Source organism: Lynx rufus, unplaced genomic scaffold (genome assembly GCF_022079265.1).
Source record: "Lynx rufus isolate CCGP_SWC_20201006 ecotype Redwood Valley unplaced genomic scaffold, mLynRuf1.p SCAF_2, whole genome shotgun sequence".
Lineage (NCBI taxonomy): Eukaryota > Metazoa > Chordata > Mammalia > Carnivora > Felidae > Lynx > Lynx rufus.
In genome coordinates this window covers 82,939,309-82,962,723 of record NW_025814834.1, presented here as the reverse complement: position 1 = coordinate 82,962,723, position 23,415 = coordinate 82,939,309, and the positions used below count along the sequence as shown (strand labels likewise).

General features: G+C 32.8%; 1 long non-coding RNA gene across 2 annotated transcripts in view; it reads left to right on the top strand.

Annotated features, from left to right (window-relative positions):
• The window catches only part of LOC124515254 (uncharacterized), a 210,918-nt gene that overhangs the window by 723 nt on the left and 186,780 nt on the right, over window positions 1–23,415 (top strand). Inside the window, exon 2 of one of the 2 annotated variants that reach the window (XR_006962770.1) lies at window positions 3,245–3,427. The exons of the other annotated variant lie outside the window; for it this stretch is intronic. This is a non-coding gene — a long non-coding RNA (uncharacterized LOC124515254). Of the gene's footprint in view, window positions 1–3,244; window positions 3,428–23,415 lie in introns of those variants that run through there. 2 annotated transcript variants of the gene reach the window in all.

The window sequence follows — 23,415 nt, the reverse complement described above, 5'->3', positions numbered from 1 at the left end:
GGGGGGAGTGAAGGAGGGGTTGGAGTGGGGAGGGGTGTGTGAGGTGGGTGCCCATCCTGTCAGAGGAGGAAGGGCACTTTTATTTTTATTTGCTGTTGTCAAAAGTGGTTTCTCTTCTCCAGCTAACATCTGATTGTGTCTTGCTCCAATGGGGGAAAATACAAAAACAACCCCCTCCTTCCTCCAATGAGGCGCCAGGGAAAGAGACAGAAAGAGGCACACTTTCTAGATGTCACTTGAAAAAATTCATTTGGAGAGCTTTTTTCCTTTTTCCCCAGGAAAAGCTCCACTGCATTTGTTTCTGAGTGGGAAAATGTCGGGATCTGGATTGTATTGGAACTGCTTATCCATTTGTAGACCTGAGTGTTTTCCCCTTTTTGGTTCTGTATGTGATTTGGAAATTGACTTCAGTGTTGGAACAGACTTGATTGGTTTTTGCTTTCTGGGTTTAATTTTTCTTTCTTTCTTTCTTTTTCTTTTTCTTTCTTTTTTTTTTTTTTTGTTGTGTCTGACTTGCATGGGAGATTTCAAATTTTTAGTTGATAGAGGCCTTTGGTTAGGTTTTGACTTGTATTACAGCCTTTTTTGTTAAATGTTTGTTTCATATATTAGCATATAAAGTTCAAAGCTTAAAATGCTTAAAGTTTCAATACCACTAGTATTGTCTCTCCTTACATAGGTTCTTGATATTTTCCACAAGATGAGAATATTAGCTATTTTGTAATTAATCTGGATATTTTTCTTATCTTTGTAACTTGTCTGAACAAGTAATCCCCATTGAAAACTTTATGTTGTTCTGGCTTCATGGAAGGCCAAACCTCTCCATCAATAGTTTGCTGGATTGGTACCACTTTCAATTTTAACTGAATTATTTATTTACTGTTGTAAATTGAGATGAGTTTTTCATCTCTTGGGGTACTGAACCAAATTGCTCACTATATGTGAAAGGAGACAAATTTCAAAAATATATTTTCATGAGTCAAATCATGAAGTTGTAGTTAGTATATTCACTGTAGTTTAGACATAAATTGAAAGATAAATTCAGGTTTAGGTTTATAGAATAACAGTCTTCATAAAAATCACTGTGGCTTTCGATTTCAGTGCTGTATTTTATTTCACAAATGCTAGAAAGTATGTTTCCAATATAGGCCTTTTACTAGAGCTTACATTGGAAAGTGTTATTTTGTTTCATACATACATTTCTTTATCCTTTCCTTGAAGATGGATGCACACATTCATATATTCTCTCTCTCTCTCTCTCACACACACACACACTCTCTCTCTCTCTCTCTCTCTCTCTCTCTCTCTCTCTCTGTCACACACACACACACACACACACACACACACATACACACACCCTTTTTTGTAACTGCATTGGTATCTCTGATCCCGTAATTTATGTCAGCAAAAAATATTCTTCTGTAAAACAGCAATTTTATGATCAGACTGATAATATGAAAACAGCAATTTGATCAAGTAGAAAGGATTGAAGAAAAATAAATCTAGATGGATATTTGACATAAATATTATAAAACAGGATAATACTGTTAATTTTTATTTTTTTATGGCAAAGCCAAAATATAATAAGCTTATATTTTAGTGGCAGAAAAGCATTGCAAATGTAGAAACTTGTTCTGTAAATTTTCATTAATGTGTACAAGAGTAGACATTTAGACACAGGAAAAAAGCTCTGTAGCAATAAACAATATGGCCTTATTTCCTTCCTTTCTGTTATAAATTTGAACAATTTCTTACCTTTCTCTAAGGTGTAATTGGTGCATTTCAGCAGAAATCTGTGTCAAGTTCAAGTTTTTCTCCCAACATCAATACTAATATTCCAGGTCCACCTAGGATTTCTTGTCCTCACTCTAATACCTCAGCAACCTTAACATAAGAGGGAGAAAGTAGAACTTAGTGAAGAAATCAATTTTAAATAAGGCGAATTGTGCAGATAATTGGATGGTGGTTGCCCCGTCGGCAGCTGAGTGAAAATTTACAGTCTTGAGTATAATACCTTTACTTAATATATGTCTGCTTTTCTTTTGAAAACATTCCTTTATCTCACCACTCCCTGGCTAACCCTGTATAATTTGAGATTTCCAGACTTCCTCTGAGTTGGATAATGATTTATGTTTAAAAAACCTTTTTATTCTAGCTTATTTTTTAAATATTAAGACATATTTTAAGATTGTAATTTTCATCTAAGTGACATCTTGGAGGTCACTTTATCCAACTCTTCGTTTTCCATTTTGCTGAAGTTCAGAGAGTTTGTGGAACTTACCTAGGTTCCAAGGCCTGTAAGTGGGCAGAGCATGGACCAGAGAACTTAGGTCTCTTAACATTTCCTGTGCTACACGACCTCATTTTCTTTTGTTGGAAATGAAACTGTCATTCACAATTTTGTCTATAGCACTTAAGGATTTTATGTGGAGGCGTATTATCCTAAGAATATTTAGGTAAATAGCTTTAAGCCAAAATTTTGTCTATTTATAATTCAATAATTTGTTGATTTAAAAGGTACTGATTTCTCTCATTGTGGATAGTTACTATTTTGAGAATTATTTGTTTCCCTTGATGCTTATGTTTTCTCTGCACTTCTAATTAATCAGTAAATATGCTTTTTACGCTTGGATTAGAGACATATATATAATAATGACCCATATTGTATTATAAACATTTACCTGCTAGTCTTGCTTTGTGAACCACTTAAGGCTAAAAATTTGTATCTTAGGATTTACATCCCTCACGGTACAGTGTCCGGTGCACAGTAGGCCCTACTGATTAATTGCCGTAATTGGTATTAGAGTTAGGCATATTTGAATTTCTTTACTCCCATATGTGGGGTTCCTTTCCTTTCTTCCTTTTTCCTTTCTTCTCCTCCCTGCTACAATTTCTCCACTACTATGAATTTTTTTTTCTTTATTTTTACTGTAGCTGTCACTTTTTCTATTAGCCAAATTAAATCCTGTTAATAATATAGTACTCATAGAAAGTAAAAACATATTCCCTCTAATCCTGTACAGGATACAATTTGACAAAAGTAATTTATTTTTAGTGAGAGATTTCAAAAAAATTCCTATTAAAAATATCCTAGCAAATATTCAAGATACACTTAAATTTCATTTCATTGAGAGACTAGTGCGATAGGTTACTAGAATGATTAGGCCACTTTTACCAGCTCTATAAAGCAACTGTTACTTAGGTGACATGTTTCCCTGACTTTGTTTTTTTGGTCCTTACCCAGACACTTATCAACTTTCCAGTTTTCTATGGATATGAAGATTTACTCCTAGTCATCAGTGGGACCCCATGAAGTCAGCCAGAAAGCCTATGTCCAACTTATGTACCTTTGCAAACTTGTCTGGATTTTGAATGTATGTGCAAAACAGATTGTACTTAGGTATTCATTAAACATCTTTTGAGCATCTACTGTCTGTCAGGCACTGTGCTAGGCATCTGAGAAACAAGGATGGTCCCTACAGTTTAATGTGAAGAGGTATTTTAATTGTATTCCACAAGTATATTGGTCATAACTTTATTTTGATGTTTCTAAATAAATTTTATATTAACTAAATAAATGGATACTGTTAGGTGGAAAAATGCATGTTTAAGAAGGATTTTGCTGTATTTTATTAAAATAGAAATATATAATGAAAAATTTTCCACTTAATACTGTATTCTGGGGCTTTCTATTCTGTATATAATTCACTAATTTTAGACCATAAAAATAGTCTATGTGACCATCATTACTAGTATTTTATTGATACATACTTTTATTTGAAGATTATCAACATTGTTTATTGAAGTATCTCTTATAAAATTATTCCAAAACAAAAAACAAAACCCAAACTCTCCAAACTTAAACTTTTTTTTCTCAAAAGTAACTTCTCTTCTTACATTTCATATACCAGGTTATCTTTCATGGTTCATTGGAATACATGGTACATCATTTTCATTTTGATCATTTAGTTATTTTCTATAGTTTAAGCTAACAGTATAATTTATTTATCATGGAATAATTATGGTATATACTGTTCAGGAGTTTTGGAATTTTCATTGTGTACTAGATAAATTTCTCCAAGATCCTCATTAGAAACTTTCCAGTTCTACCTCAAAATTGGTTAGTTGCAATTATTAATCCTCACTATGTTATGTAACTTCAGTAAAATGAGTTATTAATTTCTTAGTTAATGGATGTTTCAAAACCAAAGAATAGTATCTTGGTTCCTATCATGGCTTTCATATGTAATTTAAAGATTAGAGAGAGATTTCCTGGATTTTCTTTGTCCTTCTTAAACTGTACCTCTTAGAGTAATATTGATTCACAATTTGGAAGGAGGAGGGGCTTGGGTTCCCTTGCTGGTACAGTATCTTGTGCAGGTAAATAGATTCCTGAAGGTCAATCTGATCTCTTTCAAAGTCATTCTTAACTTTTATTTTAGTACTAATCATAATTACCATTTATTATAAGTATCTAATACTGTGACAAATATAACAAAACACTCATCCTGTGAATTTTGAACATTGTTCCCATGTTACAAATGGGGAAACCTATTACTGACAAAACAGCATTTTACATATAGCAGCAAAATATTCAATCACAGTAAATTCATAACTTCTTAAATTTAAAATACAGACACAGTAACTTTTATCAGTCAGTAATTTCTCTGGTAAACATCAGTAAAATCATTGCCCCAGTAGCTTATTGATGGAGTGATGGAGAATTTCTAAAAGTTTACAAGGACAGAAAACCAATTAAAAAAATCCAATTCTTTATAAGGAGCACAGATACAGATCAGTGTGCAACTTGAAATAAAATACACTTGACACTTGAACAACACAGGTTTGAACTGTTCGTCCACTTATATGCAAATTTTTTATAGCACTGTAAGTATTTTTTCTTCCTTATGATTTTAACTTTTTTCCTCTAGCTTTATTATAAGAATACAATATATAATACATGTAACATACAAAATGTGTGTTAATTGACTGTTTATGTTATTGGTTAAGGCTTCTGGTCAACAGTAGGCTTTTGGTAGTTAACTTTTAGGGGAGATAGAAATTATACTGGATTTTCAACTGCGCAGAGGTCAGCACTCTCATTGTTCAAGGGTCAGCTGTAAACGTAAAGTCAATCTTCTCTTTGTATGGCAAAAATTACATTTAGGCTTTCTACATATTGAACTTCCTTTCTCTTGCATGAGTTACATTTAGCATTTTGTTACATGAAGTTTGAAAGTTCCAACAATTTGTGACCCAGTGAATATTTACTATAAACATTTTAATGTAAATGTTGATAATGGAAAACCTCAAAATAGAGGAGACTTTATATTGTCTAATGCTTGAGTGTTTATATACACATATCTTCTGGATCCTGTATCTTAAAAGATTTTCATAATTACCACATTACACATATAGAATTAAGTTTAATGTATTCTTTTTAGTACTATTTAAAGTCAGAAATATTTTTAGTATAAGAATGGACAACTTGTTGGTTTCTCCAGATTCCTAAATTATTATTCTTTAAAGCAGCTACTGAATTAAAATACTTTTTGATCTAGCTAACTAGCGTTGATTTTTACATTCTTTGCTTCTAGGAGAAAAGAGTAATTTGTAAAAATTACTAATCAAGTAATTTTCATATTTATCCTAAGTAGATACACATTCATCCTATATGCATAAGTTGCTGATATCATTCTATAAGCAATTATGCCAATGCATTATGTCCTGTAGAATTTCAAAATATTTTAAATGCTGAGGAACTATTCTCTGTTATCTATTATACTTCAGAAAGAAGTATTTGGTCAGATAGAATAAGTCATTGGTCTCCAGTAATTTCCTTAGATAACCCAAAGGTAATTCTTAAGAGGTAATACCTAAATATAGGTACCCAAAGTTACCTATATTACCCAAAGGTAATACCTAAATATAAAGATTAAAAGTAAAGATTCTTACTTGTCATTGTTTCTGTTTGAGGTACTTCTATATCATGTAAAATTTCAGAAGTTGGAATGACTCAGAATTTTTCAGAAAGACAAGGTGAGAACCAGGCTTAACATCTATTAAAGACATATCTTCTAATGTAGTTGGACATAATGGAAAAGAAAATCACTAATGACATCATACTGGTGTAAAGCATACACTTCATTCAAAGTTGTAGGTGACTAATTCTAACTTGAGTCCTATTTCAGTTGACCTATATAACCTTTTCTTAGAGAACTTGTAATTAAATTTTGTGTCATTGAATAATTTATTAGAACATATTATGTTAAAGGACTAAAATGAGTTACATAAATCAGTCACCAGCCTTGCAGTGGTGAAAAATTTTTGCACATCCATGCTTCACTGAGTTCTTTGCCAACCAACCAACATTCAGGCAATGAGAGGAAACATTTCTGTATGGGGCTAGTGTTAAAATTTACATTCTTGTGCTGCCCTTTTTTTTTTTTTTCTTTTTTAATTTAGTGTCTAACTCATGGAAGTTTGTTTCTTCAGGTTGACTGAATGCAAAATTAGATTTATCCTTGCATCCAAAGCCATCTTTTTCTATATACGTTGAGTCCAGACATGTTCTACTGATCTGTTGACCATTAATTAACTTAGTTTATACAATCTTAATGTTACTACTATCTAAAAATAATAATCTTGGCTGTATATATACAGTCACTAATGTTGGAGGAGGGAAGTGTTCCACATCCAACAAAAGAAACGTATTGATTTTTAAATAACTTTCCTTACTTGGGATTACTGATCTAAAAAACAGCAGCTATGTAAGTTAAAAAGGATTTTTATTTATTTGGAAAGTCAAATGTAAAGTGTATCATTAATGAATGAATATTAAGCAACATCAAAATATTTAGAAAGTCAAATACATGTTGCAGTAATGACAGAACTATAGAGGCTATTTTTTAGCATTATTCCAAAATCATTTTCCTTCTTCCACATTTGTCACATGAGTTTTTGCTGAAGGATTTCTTGGCCATTTTAGAGACTGTAATCTAGTTAAAAGGTTTGTTTATACTTCCCATCTCTGTTCTGCTGATGGTATTAGAATGCAGGCCAGAGCCAGACATCTAACTGTTTATAACATTCAAACTTCAATTAAAGCTGCAGTGTTCAGTTCACTATATATCAGAAAGCTTATACCAGCTACAAATATCACCACTAATGATGGCAATGATTTTGTGTAGCCATAGGCCTTCCTAAATTATGCCATTCCTTGTGAATACTTTTTTCCTTTTAGATGGTATTAACATTAATTCTTTCATAGAAGTCTAAAGATGAAGTTTATTTTCTACCAGTAGTAAAGCATTTTCTTTAGCAGTTTCTTTTGATAATGAAACCAAACAGCTTATATTATTGTGTATCTTATTTAAATGGCCAGTTTAGTTTTTAGTTGTTTTTTTTAAATTAATAAATTTGATAGTAGATGTTTGTTAGCTAATTGATTCAACTCAGGTTTCCAGTTTGAAGAAAGTAGCGATATGTTGCATAATAGAAAACAAAAGTAACAGTCATATTACTCCAGTGTTTTGTGTATGTGAGGAGACTAGACCCGCATAGTACAGATTTTAATTTAATCTTATGTTGCTTTTCTGGTCTGCTGCTCTGCTGTTTGTGGTTTCTATGTTCTAAGTATGTTGGTAAACTATTTAAATTTTTTTCTTTTGAAAACTTTTAAGAATTCTTTAAAAACATTTCTTCAGCAGCTTCACTGTTTTTGCTCATTCTACCTCATTGATTTAGAAAATGAATTATGTGTGTATGTGTTTAATTTTGTAATGACTAGGCAAATTTGCTATGTTATATTGCTTTCTCTTTTTATAAGAATAAATTTTAGTTTTTACTAATTTTAGACCTTGATTACTAAATTTATACATTCTTTATGTACATACATATATTTTTTATTAAAATACAAGTTTATAGGAGGCTTAAACATTTTAGGAAAGATGAAAAATCATATTAAATTCAATGAATACTTGCTATAATGCTTTTAATTAAAATACATTACAATGGAAAAATCTACATTACACATTTTCCTGGCACTGAAAGAAAGGATTCATTTATTTTGAAATTTTATAAGAAAGTTAAAAAATACTACCTAGAGTGTTTGAGGATAAGAACTAACAACAACCAGAGAGCCTGGGTGGCTCAGTTGATTGAGCATCTGTTGATTTTGCCTCAAGTCATGATCGCGGGGTCATGGGAATGAGCCCGGCATCAGGCTCTGCACTGAGCATGGAGCCTGCTTAAGATTCTCTCTCCGTCTCTCTCTCTTACTTTCTCTCTCTCTCCCTCCCCCCTCTCTGTCTCTCTCCTTCTGCCTTTCTCCTCCACTCAATGCTCACCATCTCTAAAGTAAAAAATATAATAATAAAAAAGTAAAAAGAGCTAACAACAGCCATGCAAAATTTGGATTTGTAAGCTAAAAAAATATGGAAAGATCTCTAAGATAAGCTAAACTGAAAACAGGGCACAAAATGATGTGTACAGTATGTTCCCATTTATGTAAAAAATTGCCCAAACAGAATAAATATAATAATTTATATTTACATGCATATAATACATATTTTATACCATATGTACATATATTTATAAAATAAAAATTGCATAAAATATATGCCTTATGTTTATGTAAATATATTAAGAAAAGATTTGGAAAATATTTAGCAGATTATATCCTTGGTTTATAGAAAGTATGTGGGATGGTAGAAAATTAAGAACTCTTACAGTTTTGCATACTTGGGTTTATTTTTAACAATAAGTTTATATTCACGTAGTAATTTTATAATGGAAAGAAATATTTATGTATTAAAGGAATGAGAAAAAGAATAACCCAGGAAAATTGCAGTCCCATCCCCTAATCATCACATGAATATATCCCCTTGAATACCTTGAAGAGAATTGAGTATTGGCTAACAATCATCATAGCTCGATACAGAATAAGGTCTGTTAGACTGATCTAATCTTATCTAACAGGGTGAAAAGCATTGTCAATTGAGGGAGGGACAATGAATATGATCTATCCTGACTTTAAAATACTTTGCTTCTTATTGCTAAATGAATTTCTCACGAACTTGGGAAAATATCAACTGGGGAACTGGTGGTAAAGAATGTCAGTCATAAAGTGGTGATGATAAGACAGATTCAGTCTGAGATCAGATAGAATATGTGGTGGACCTAAGATAGACTCTTATTATTTTAATCAGTGCTCCAAATTATTACATCCTCATTCAAAATACAGATGGCATAGTCACTTAACATTTTTATAATTTTTCTGTATTCAGGTACTGGTTTGAATAGAAGACAAAGATAAAACAAGTTTTTAACTTTAAGTCTTTTTTTTTTTTTAAGTGACTGGAATATGTACTTGAAAAACACTTCAGGAGCTTTTGTAAAATAACATCAAACTGAGTATGAAAATACGCAGAGTAAAGAAACAATTAGAATTCTGTAGAGTTAATCACAGTGGGCTTCTTGGGAGGACATGAGTTAATCAGAGTTTAGGTAGAGGAGAAATCATAGGTTGGCTCAGGAGAGTAATTCAAGTTAAGACAAAGCTTCCAATGCGATATGAGGTTAGGGGAGCTTATTTTTAGTAGTTTGAAAGCTAGGATTAAAATTCAAAATAACTTGGTAAATTAAGACAGACGTTAGAAATAATATACCTTGCATTTATGTTTTTAACACTTCATTTCCAAGAATGCAGGTCAGAAAAGAAATAGGGAAAAAATAACTTACATAAAACATAAGGAAGTGAATAGTTCTTTATAGTTATGACTGGAAAATTTGTCAGGAGCCCGAAGCAAATATATTCTGAAAGAGTTAGAAATCAAATGCTATGTAGTTAAAACAGGAAAATTTGAGGGCGCCTGTGTGGCTCAGTTGGTTGAGCGTCCCACTTCACCTCAGGTCATGATCTCGCATTTTGTGAATTCAAGCCCCACGTCGGGCTCACTGCTGTCAGCGTGGAGCCTGCTTTGGGTGCTCTGTACCCCCTCTCTCTCCCTCTCTGCCCCTCCCCTGCTTGCTCTTTCTCAAAAATAAACATTAAAAAAAAAAAGTTTAAAAAGAAATTTAAAAAAATAAGAAAATTTTATTCAAGGATATTAGCTGAGGTTCTTTTTCTTTTCATAATTAAAATTAATACCCAAGTTGGTCCCTAGGATCAATAGTAATTAGTATACAATTAAAACTGTAAATCTTACATATAAATTCTAAAAATAACAAGAAGATATAGCTTATATTTTCTCCATTTACTTGAGTTTTATTTGCATCTGGCATAATTTATTTCCATCTGGCTGCCTCATGTAAGTTACCAATCCACCTATCTGTACCATCACAAATTGAACTTTTTTTTTCTCCTGAAAAATGTCAGTTTTAAAGAGTTCTATCAAATATGGCTGTGTATTTTGTTTTCATCTGAGAAGTCAGTGATTTTTCTCTTATGTAGGGGTCATTTTAAGTACTCAGTATTCCTTATCTCTCTCTCTCTCTCTCTCTCTCTCTCTCTTTTTTTTTTTTTTTTTTTTTTTTTTTACCAGGGCCTTGCCAGTGTCTTTCTTCAGCCAATATATGTTGACATCAATTATGTGCTCTGGAATAGTGACCAAATATAGACATAGGTCTTGCTCTTTTGAACTTATCCTAAAGAGTAAAGATAGTAATCAAATAATTGTATAAATGAATGCAGGGTTGGAACTATTCCAATTGCTGTAGAGAGGTACATGGGATTTAATATGAGGCTCTTAGAAGGATAATTTAACCAATCAATGGGATCAAGGGAAGTTAGTTTTGGTTTTTGGTTTTTTGGAGGAAGTGCTTAGTTAACTGAAATCTTGATAAATTAGTTAACTTGATCAAGAGAGAGAAAAGTTTTCTGAAAGGAAGGAATAGTACGTACAACGGTACTGAGGGGGAAGGAGCATAGTACCTAACATTAAATGAAGGTCAGAATGACAGAAGTTTCAAGAACTAGAGAGTGCATAGGAAAAGGTGATGCTAGGGATTAATGTAGGAACCAAACTGCAAGATGTAGGCCAATGTTTTCTTTTCCTTATGATTAATATTTATACTTAGACTAATATTCTTTATTTTCAATGCAAAAATTTACTACCACATATAAAAGGGTTGTTTTATAAGAGTTCACTTTTATTTCAGTTTAAAACTCAATGCTTTTTCTCATGGAATTATGATTATAGTAGTCAGGTCTTATAAAACCTCTTTAACACAGATAACAATGGAAAGTAGTGAACATAACATCATGCCCTAAGTATAACTAGGTAGAGGTTAGAAAAGAAAAGGAAGAAAGGGTATTAAAATTGATGTTTGTATGTTTTCAAGAGAATATCCAGGGTGTGATTGAGTTATAAATAAGAAAAAGAAAAAGTCTGCAAGTATAGTAGGCTGATACAGGATATCATAGCAAATGATTGTGAGGGACACATTCAGTGGGACATCTTGAGAAGACCTTTAACTGGCACCTGAACATATAATGTGATATCTGTAGCAAACCAAGACAAACAGAGTAGAAGCCATCATATTCACAAACAGAATGTTGCAAATCTAGGGCGTATTTGTGTTGATGTTATTAGAATATAAATTTTTTTTAATTCCCTTAAGAAAAGTAGAATTACTAATCACAGTACAATGCCAACTTTATTTTGCTGATTTTAGAATAATTTGTACAGTCAGAATTAATTATAAATTATTAAGTTGCATTAACTATTTCAGGCCTCAATATTAGCTTTGAAAATATTCATGTATCTCAATTGAAGTTGTAGCTTAAAGACAAAGTTGAAGAAATTTAATTTTTAATTGTTATTTTCCATTTAATTTATATTGCTGATAAAATATCTTCATGTTGATCTTTAAATTTTAAGCCTCTTTTAACACTGGTTTCTGTCTGTGTTAAGTAAGAAACCATGTAATTAATAACTAAAAGTTCAAGAAATATCCCAAATACTAAGAACATTATAAAAATAGATTAAGTCACTTTAGTTAGTATAAGACCAAAATATTGCAAAGATGTGTTAAATGGTAAGGATGAGGTAAATATATATAAGCATTTACTGAAGGGACAAGTTGTATCACGTTACTATTGGTTGGTGAATTCTGCCAGTGCGTCATCCATCTGGTGATCTTGAACTTCACTTTCTGGCGTTTTCAGAAATGGCAAACCACGGTTTTAAAGCAAGTTAACATCTAAAATTAAAAACTACAGAATTGAGTTTGTGTTATTTATTCACTTATTTGTCTTTTAACTAATTTATAAAGCATTCTTAATGAGACAGTATCAGTAACATTGGTTTATTTTTCATGCAGTGTCTAGCTGACCACTGATGATTCATAGACCATAAGTGTTTGGGAAGCTTACTGTGTTTGAAAAGATAGTTTACCAAATTAATTTAATAATTCTGACGGGTCAAGGTACTTTTTAAACAGAAATGAGGAATCACTTGGGTATTGTTTAGGGATTGATATGTTCTATGTTTTACATTTACACCTTCCTGTTTTTCTTTCTATCAAAGTGTGTTCCAGAGATCGCTAGTTCTCTGATAAGTTAATAGGTATGACACACCCCCACCAAAGTTCCTTTATCAAATTAAGTTTAGAAAGTAAGATTATGGGGCACCTGTGTGACTTTGGTTAAGCATCTGACTATTTCGGCTCAGGTCATGAACTCACAGTTCTGAGGATAAGCCCCACACCAGGCTGTGTGCTGGGCGTGTAGCCTGCTTAGGATCCTCTCTCCCTCTTGCTCTGCCCCTCCCTGATGTGCACTCTCTTTCTCAAAGAAAAATATGATTATGATTAAAGAATGCTGGGTAGGATTTTTTACTGCAGTAGTAAATCACTAACATGTATCAAGTGCTTACTTTTTGCCATTCACTTTGCTAAGTGTTTTACATACATTATCTTATTTAATCCTCTTAACGACCAGAAAAAACATTCAGAAGTATATTCTTCATATAATGCACTGCTTATAAGCACCAATACAAAAAAGTCTGTTAAGAATGTAAAAGTGAGACAAATAGCACTTTAAACTGTTACAAACCTATAGCTTTGGAAAAGAAAGGTTAGGAAATTTATGCTTAAAATTAAATATTCCATAGTATGTTTCTCTGTATATTTTATGTTTGGATAGAACTATTTAATTTTTTATTTGAGTATAGTTGACACACATTATATTAGTTTTAGGTAGATAACATTGATTCAATAACTTTGTATGTTGTGCTGTGCTCACCACAAGTGTAACTGCCATCTGTCACCATGCAACACTATTACAATACCACTGACTATATTCCCTCTTCTGTACCTATTATTCCTGTGACTTATTTGTTTCATACGTGGAAATGGTCACATTTCTATATACTAATAATGAAGTAGCCGAAAGAGAAATTAAGAAAATAGTTCCATCTACAATTAGACCAGAAAGAATAAAATACCTGGGGATAAACTTAACCAAGTAGGTGAAAGACCTGTACTCTGTAAACTATAAAACACTGATGAAAGAAATTGAAGATGACACAGGGGTGCCTGGGTGGCTTGTTGGGTTAAGTGTGGTTTCCGCTCAAATCATCATCTCATGATTGTGAGATTGATCCCCGTGTCAGGCTCCATGCTGGGTATGGAGCCTGCTTAAGATTCTCTCTTCCTCTGCCCCTCTCCTGCGTGCATGCATTCACTCTTTCTCTCTCTCCCCTCTAAAAAGAAAAAAAAAAAAAAAGATGACACAACAAATGGAAAGATATCCCATGCTCAGGGATTAGAAGAAATAATATTGTTAAAATGTCCATTCTACCACAAGCAATTTACAGATTCAGTTCAATCCCTATCAAAATACCAACAGCATTTTTAACCTAGAACAAATAATACTAAAATTTGTATGGAACCACACAAACACTTCTGAATAGCTAAAACAATCTTGAGAAAGAAGAACAAAGTTGGAGGTATCACAATTCCAGAATTTGAGATATACTAAAAAGCTATATAGTACAACTATAGTATTCACAGATGATCAGTGATAACCATACTTTTTTTTTTTTTTTTTTTTTTTTTAACATGTAGCAACTTTTAGAGCTTCAGAAGCAGTCCTCAGTTTGAGCACTGGCTCCATATACTGAGCGTATAGTATGTAGCCTTTGGTGAGCTGTTAAGGTTCTGAACTTGGGGGATTATCTGTAAAATTAGCATAGTGACTCCATTCTCACACAGTTATGATTATTAAATTATAGAGTGCATATGAAGTCATAGCATGTTGTGGACATTCACTAAAATTTAATTTCCTTTCCTTTTCTTTCTTTGCTTCTATTATTAGTAATAACCACATTTCAGAATCTTTGTGAAATTATGAATTTAATTTTTTCTCCTCTTTTTAAAAAAAATTATCCATTACTCCTAAAAATACTTTAAAACTTTCCCTGAAATTCTACCCATGAGGACCTAATCTACTCTTTACTTTTGCTTTCCTGCGCTCAGCTAATAAAATGGGTACCTATAAATACTGCTGGGCTCAGGTATTAGAGAAATTTGAAGAAATGATCATACTTCATTAATGTAAATATTCTATTCCTAGCTTACAGCAGTGCTTTTGGTAATTCTTATTAAGTGAAATAATATATAAATAGGTTACTTTTCTTTGTCTAGTTTCTCCACATCAAACTTAAGGCAGTATTAGGGGATGTGTGTGGTTCAGTCAGCTGAGCATCTGACTTTTGATTTTAACTCAGGTCATGATCCCAGGGTTGTGGGATCAAGCCTCATGTCAGGCTTCTCGTTGAGCATGGAGCCTGCTTAAGATTCTGTCTCTCCCTCTGCTCCTCTCCCCTACTTGCACTCTCTTTCTCTCAAAAAAAAATTTTTTTTAATTAAAAAACAATAGGCAATATTTTTTAAAAAGTTAAGAGCTTGGACTCGAGAGCCAGTCTGTCTGGATTCAAATCCTTATTCTACCATTTCCTATCTGCCTCAGTTTCATCGTTAGTAAAATAGGTGTAATAATTATGCCCATCTCAGGATTGTTTAATAAGATCAGGGTATGTAATATATATGTGTGTGCGTGTGTGTGTGTGTGTACATTTGTATATGTATGTATGTATATATATATATATATTTGTGTGTGTGTGTATATATGTATATGTGTGTGTGTACATATACATGTACATATACATGTACACACACACATATACATGTAGATATATCTTTAAAAATGTCTGGCACTACTGTTAAAAACATTAACTGTTCTAGCAATTATATATTGAAAAACTGATGGCTTAAATATGGTGAGTGTCTAACTTGGTAATTTTTCATTTGCAGAATAAAACAAATTGAGTTTAATTTACAGTTCCTTGAAAACCATGTCAGACTTTTACTTAGGATTTTGTATTTTCCAAATTCTTTACATTATTTTTAAATTTTTTATCTTATTGTTGAAACATAGTGGGAAAAACTTCCCCATTGTTTCCCATAAAGAAACAGAGACATACAGAAAGTTCATACCTTTTAAAGCATGGTAGTAGAAAAGTTAGTAGAAAGACTAAATTAGAATTCAGAATATTTCATGTGCCAGTATTTTGATCCAGCTATGTCTGCTCTTTATTAAGTATTCAAACAACACACCTATTCGTTGGCAAAATAAATGTTAAAGTTATATTACTCTGTTCTTCAAAAATTTTATTGGCTTGTGTTTCCGTGGATGTGTCCTTTTAAGTTTTATTCACTGAAAACTTGTATGAAAATAATGTTTTAAATGGGATTAATGGGGCGACTGAGTGGCTTAGTTGGTTAAGCGTCCCACTTCAGCTCAAGTCATGGTCTTGTGGTTCATGGGTTTGAGTCTAGCCGCCTCGGGCTCCCTGCTGATAGCTCAGAGCCTGGAGCCTGCTTCAGATTCTGTGTCTCCCTCTTTCTGCCCCTCTCCTGCTTTTGCTCTGTCTCTTTCAAAAATAAATAAGTAAAAATTTAAATAAAATAAGAAAAAAATAAATGGGATTAGATTAAAGCTATCTCTTTGGATATTTAAGGATCGAGTATTTTTTTAAAGGTATCAATGACTCCCCCTCCCCCCCCCCCGCCATGAACTAATTAAAAAACTCCTTCCCTGTTTCTCATATTGTCACTATGTCATACTATATATTATGGGCTCAATGTAGTTTTCCAAGCCATCCTAGAAACTTAACCATCATTGGTAATACTTCGTTTCTGTGAAAAGTAATTCCAATTTCAAAGAGTAAATTATTGTACAATTAGCTTTTGAAAAGTAGTAGGATTATAAGAACAGTATGTTTCTGTAAAGACACATGAGAGAAACATTAAAAAGTTGTTCTTTAGTTGTTTAAAATATTATGTGGTGTTTATAATTCAGCATTAAGAAAGTGATAAACAGCCTGGTTGGGAAACAGAAAATAGTAAGATTAAGACCAAAAGACTCAGAACCATCTCTTTGAGAGAGAATTGTAAATGATTTCTTAGACAAGTAGTATAATAGTATCTAATTTCAAGTTTGTAATTATTGTTCATAGTTGCTTAGGAGGTAGGATTATCGTGTACAATAATTTATTATGAATTTTCTTTTTAAAAATAACAAAACTTAAAGTTTAGTATTCCAGTCTAATAATTTGCTAACATTTATGGGGATTTTTACAAAAATGTCACTTTCATTATAGAAAATTAAACAAATATAATTTCATATGTATTTAAAATAGGAAGATAATTAACGGAAAGGCAACGACCTTGCTACTTTCCACATGAAATAATGTTTATATTTTGTAAACAACTTCTATAAAATGCTTGTGCACACACTTGCTCTCTCTCTCTGGTATTTTGATATATTCATTCTGATGATTGGGGGCATAGACTCAGGAATCCTAATCAACTGACAACCTAGTTTGAAAACTCAAGTTACTTTATTTTGCAAATTCTGATGCCATTAAACCACTTTTATGTTTCTGCTAAAAAAATCAAGTTATGTCTAAGTCTTTTTTTTTTTTTAAGTTCTGTCTTGTGAAAAGAATTAATCTCTTTACATGAGATTATTGTGGACATTTTAGGCTAACAGTGGCTAAGGGACATCAAATTCTAACTCAAGAGAATAGTAGTATTTTTCTAAGCAGGAATTTTTCTCAAAGAGAGAGAAAACATGGATTGTTGTGTTGATTCATATTATATATGTAGTTAGGTAAAGAGAGACCTAGGAGTCAAGAAATAATCTTGGGTTTTTCATAGTGGTATAGAGAAGCATAAATTCCATTCATTTATTCAGTTACTTGCTCTACAAATACTGATTACTTGCTATGAGTTAGTTACTCTGCAATAAATAAGACAGACAGGGACCAAGATGCTCAAGAGTGATCCACATTACAAAGACTAAACAAGTGTTTCAGGTAGTTAGAGAATAGAGATACAAGTTGAGTTGTAAGACAGACATTTCGAGATGATAATAATAAAGGCATGTAATTTTCAGTGTTTTAGTTTTACTGATGAAGAAATAGAAATCTGTTACTAGAAAAGGTGAATGGTATATCCAAGGCCATATAGCAAGTGGTATATCTAAGACTGAGGTCCCCTGCCTCCTGGACTTTTTATATTTGCCACTTGGATTAAAACAGGAAGCTGAAAGAGAAGAAAGTAAGGCAAGGTACCTAAAAATTTGAACCAGACACTTTGGACTTGAACATAGTTTATGTATTTTGAGAAATTGTACTTCTTAAATTTATTTCTTTGTGCTTGTTTTTACTTTATTTGAATTTCTTTAAATTTCCTTTGGTTTTCCTTTAACATTTACTAAATAGTTTTTTACAGTACATCCATATTTGTACAAAATTTTTAAAAGGGAGTTCTGTCCCCTGTAAACCATTATGTTGGTTGTATGGTTCTTGAGGCTCTTGTCCACTATAACTTTTCAGGGGTTTATTCTGGGTTTTTTTCTCAGTAAAGAAAGTTGTTTACTTTAATTATCTTGAATTTGCTAAGCTACAGTGTACTTTGCTGGTTAAAAAGAAAAATGGGATGCTAAAAGATTAAAGACACAATTTTTCCTGGGATACTTTTGATTAATACTGGTTTGAAATCCTGTTTGTATACACTAATCTTGGGTGTATCTGATAAGAAAGGCTTCATAATAAATTATAAAGGATATTCCAATTACAAATAAAGTTTTGATTAAACTAATAGGTAAATTACAAGGATTTGTAAGAAAGTTATATGATTTCATCTTTGTTTCCATTGTAATTTCTGTATTTTTGATGTTATAGTTTAAATAAGTTTGAATTTTTCTCAAGGATATTAAATAGAAAAACTACAAATCCTAGTAACTTACTTTGACTTGGGGACAATAAAGCACAATTATAGGATCACATTTGAGAAGTAAATAAAAGAGTTTGAAAGTTGATTCTGCAAAGCTAGACATAGTAACAACATGAAGCATCCCACCTACAATGCATATGGTAAAGGAGAAAGGTGGTGCAACAGACGACAGATAAAATAGCTGGAAGTTAAAAACACATATTCTGCTTTACAACCTTAGATCTGTCATCTCAGAAATAGTAATACTATATCTTTCTTCCAGATAATAATGATATGAAGATATTTTGATTTTAAGAAACTTTTTAAAAGTATTTACTTCATATTATTACATTATTTATAGTTACGGCATAATGTTTCCTGTATGTTTTATATTTTGGGGGGTATATATTTGTGCTTTTTGTCCCTTAGGGACACATACTGTATTCACTTTATTATGCCAAATTTTAATAAATTTGTTACATGAAAAATTGAACCTATAAAGACTGTAAAGTAAATGATGAAAAAGGTTTCACTGAAGAATTCCTTTAAATAGAAAGCTCTTCTGATGCACTTAAGTGTTTTTAAAATCACTTCCTACCCTGGGCTAACTAAAAGAGAGAAGAAAACTCAGTGCTGAAATGTCAGAAGCCACTGCTGCTTGAATAGTAATCAGAAATGAGGGTAAAACATTTCTGAAATTTTAATCATAAGCTAATGAAAAGATATTCTGCATATAGAAACTCTGTTTGAATCTAACTTCTGAATATATTCATTTTGAGTACCACTGTATATTCTTTAATTTTGTTATCTTTGAAAGTAGTTTTTACAGTCCAAATGAAAATAATACATAGAATAATGAGTTTTATATATAAAGATGACATTATTGTGTGAGTATCAATTAAGCACAAAAGCACTGGCCTGTTAGTTATGTTTCAAAATGTTTGATAGTTTGTATGTGCTATTGCTCTTCATTTAGCAAAACGGAATCCAGTGGTCTATAATACTGGGCTATTGTCTAATACGGTATTTAATCAGAGCACCCTACTGATAAGTAATATCTTCCTTAATTATTTTAAATTATAAAGAAGTTCATGTCCACTAAATGTGAGCATATGGTGTATGCACAGAGTATCTAGTCCTCTGATTCTGTTTCTGTATTTCTGTAATCTAATTAATGAAAACTAACATGGTTTATACATTTAATGGTGTTTAGAGTCATTGTTGAAGTTCATAATTAGGCAAATATAATATATAATTGCTATAAATGATGATAATAGTTTTTTAATACAGCTGTTTTTTTCTATTTTATTTCTCCAAACACTAGTATCAGATTTTATAACACATTTTAATCTTTATCATATGTATACATCCACTACTTATTAATTGCTTATCTCATTCTTAACAATTTGACATGTCAAAGCAATACTTTTTGTTTGTTTTTGCACACTTCTTCCTCCTAGATGTAAGGTGGTATTTCTAATGGATACACATTAAAATCATCAAAGACCAGCCATAAAGTTTAAATCAGAATATCTGAAGATGAGGATTCTTGTATTATTATTATTTTTTAAAGTTTCTCAGATGATGCTAAAGTGCAGCCAGTGTTGAAAATTATTGTTCTAGGGCTAAGGTCTGCTGGGTTAACATTTTCATACCTTTCACTTGAGAGATCCTTAAACACCAGGATCACAGGTTGCTGGAAGGCTGATGGCACTGCAGAATCTGGACTCTAACTTGTTTTGTAACTGATAATAGAATGTGGTGAAGATTCCTGTGAGAGTGGCTTCTAGATTCTCAGCTCTGGTTGCTTAGACTAGAGCAGGATAGCTGAGAGCATTCATCCTTGCTCAGCCCAGGGGAGTATTAGGAGAGGGGCTTTCTTGCCTGGGTGGCTCAGTTAGTTGAGTGTCTGACTTCCACTCAGGTCGTGATCTCACGGCTCCTGAGTTTCAGCCTTGTATTGGGCTCTGTGCTGACAGCTTGGAGCCTGAATCCTGCTTCAGATTCTGTCTCTGTCTCTTTCTGCCTCTCCCCTGCTCGCTCTCTCTCTCTCTCTCTCTCTCTCTCAAATATAAACATTAAAAAAAAAATTTAAAAAAAGGGAGAGGGGACTTTTTTCAATTAGGTGAAATTGAAGTGAGTTTAGAAGTCCCAGAAAGTAATAGTTAAAAATAGCCAATTATAGAGCCATTCATGTCCTGAAGTGCCTTGCAGTGTGGACCTCCAAAAAAGCTACCCCATGCCATAATGTACAGTCTTTCTTAGGGAGAAAGATGAGAACTGGGCATTAACAGGCTATCCTCTGTAACAGTGCTCCCCCTTGTCCCAGTGTACACATGCACTCAGGCATATCTTACACAGCTGCCACCCTGTTACTCTAAATCAAGTAAGGTTACACATGTTTTGATGCAGAAATTGATTACTGAGGCAAAAGAAGATTCTTCCTTGTCTCCTTGTCTCCACTGCCTTTCTTCTGCTTTCCTTCAACCTTCCCACTCCAAAAGCATAAACAAAAAACTTTCAATACCTGTTGGCTTGTACTTGAAATTCCTTTAGGGGAATGGATTTTTTTCCTTAAATAGAGGTGAAGGAAGCATACACATTGGCATCTTCTGACAGAATAGTCTTAACAAGTTAAATGTGTCTTTAACTGTTTTTACTCCGAGAGAAAGGGAAAGGATAGAAAAGCTCTGGCCACCTAAGGGAGATGGCTCATTTCCTGATTTGCTCCTTATCTTTCATTGTGAACAAATACATAAGAGATGTACAAAAATACTGTTCACTACTCAGCCTCAGATGAGCAGTCAAGTTGCAGATAAGTGATTAGCATATAGTATTCTTTTTTAAAAATGCAGAATTTCTTTTTTATAAGAATCTATGGGGATAGAAATAGTAAACACTATTATAATAAGAGCTATTAGATAGATGTTACCATGGTTCAGAAAAAAACATTTTCTTCCTTTTTCCTACATAATAGTCTTTAGAATAACTAAACATGCTGATGAACAAGGCACTGCTACACTAAAAATTCAGTGATTGTACATCTCTCTATACCCTTTCTTGGCAGTTTTTCCTACCATTTGTTTTTAGTGCCTGAATAACACTTTAAAGTTAAGTCTTCCTTTACATAACTGATGAAAAGTATATGCCTCTATGAGGAAGAAAAGGGGTTTATGACCTAAAGATAGAACATTTCTCACATCTATGAGTAAACTATAGGGAACTTCAAGTTAAAGTCCAAAGAGCCTTTTTTTTTTCTCTTTAAATAATGCCATTGAATATCTGAAGCTAGTTAGCCTCTCAAAAACAAGGACAATTTTTAAACTTTTACATTATCAAGTCACATTACATTATTTTTTTTTAAACTGCAGTTCCTCTAAAATCCACATTAAATAAAGAGTAATGTAGTTACTTTATTTTAACAAACTTAGGAAGGTGAGGAAAGAGCCCCACAGAAACACTCAAAAACCAAACTGTAAATAAGAGAAGTTGCAGATCTCAAAGTCTCTTGGAAAGAAACGTGATGTTGATAAAGTTTCTATACTAGCATTTGGTAATGTTATAAAAATTACAGGGTGACTGCCTCTAAGTATAAAAAAAAGGTAAAGAAAACCAGACTAGAAGAAATCTTACAAGTTGTCGGAATCCCATTGCTGGTCAGGGATTGTTTTACTGGGGCTTCAGGGCTACCAAAGGCAATGTGGCTTTTGCCCTGTTTTGGGTCTTGGCTCTGTTTGAGAATCTGATAAAAGTATTGGACTCTTGGGATGCCTAGGTGGCTCAGTCTGTTAAACTTTCAACTTTGGCTCAGGTTATGATCTTGTGGTTCATGAGTTGGAACCCCGTGTTGGGCTCTTGGCTGACAGCTCAGAGCCTGGAGCCTGCTTCAGATGTTGTGTCTCCCTATCTCTCTGCCCCTTCCCTGCTTGTACTCTGTCTCTGTCTGTCTCTCTCTCTCAAAAATAATCATTAAAAAATAAATAAAAGTATTGGACCTTTAAGGGAGAGTGTCAATGAAAAATCCTTTATGGCCTTCTTTATGTACCAGGGAATTTTTTAACCTTTTGAAGACTAATGACCGCCTAGATCACCTGCTTCAGAGTCCCCTGAGTTGCGTATTAAACTACACAGTGTACCCCAAACTTACTATATTAGAATTTCCAGTGAGTTGGGCTGTGGAATCTGCATTTTAACAAGCATTCCTACAGGATTCTTCTGCCTACTGCTAAAGTTTGAGAATCACTTCTCTAGAGTTTTATGTATTATGCCATTTCTGCCCTTGGCCAAGGAACAAGGTTTTCTATGATACTTGACTTACAATACATGACCTACTAAATTTTGTTTTTCAGATTTTTATTTAAATTCTACTTAGTTAACATACAGTGCAGTGTTGGTTTCAGGAGTAGAATTCAGTGGTGTATCATTTACATACAACACTCAGTGCCCCTCGTAACAAGTGCCCTCCTTAACAACCATCGCCCATCTAGCTCATCTCCCACCCACTTCCCTCCATCAACCCTCAGTTGTTCTCTGTCTTCAAGAGTCTCTTATAGTTTGTTTCCCTTTCTCTCTTCCCCCCGCCTCCCATATGTTCATTTGTTTCTTAAAGTCCATGTATGAGTGGAATCATATGGTATTTGTTTTTCTCTGACTTACTTCACTGAGCATAATACACTCTAGCTCCAATCGTGTCATTGCAAGTGGCAAGATTTCATTCTTTTTGATGGTTGAATAATATTCCTGTGTGTTTATACACACACCATATCTTTATCCACTCATCAATCAATGGACATTTGGACTTTCTCCATCCTTTGACTATTATTGATAATGACTATTATTGATAAACATTGGGGTGCATGTACCCCCCTCAAATCTGTGTTTTTTTATCCTTTGGATAAATACCTAATGCATTACCTACTAAATTCTTAACCTGGCTACAAAATATCAAATCGGTGACATTAATGAGCATGAGGATTGTAAAATACCGCAGTTGTTTGTACTGGGTTACTCATTTAAATTGAAAGAAATAAGTTATGAGTAATAAACATTTTAGCCCCTAGGTCTGTAGGTATGTATAATACAAATTAATGAAATTTTTTATTAAGACTTTAAGACTTATTTTAGTCTTAG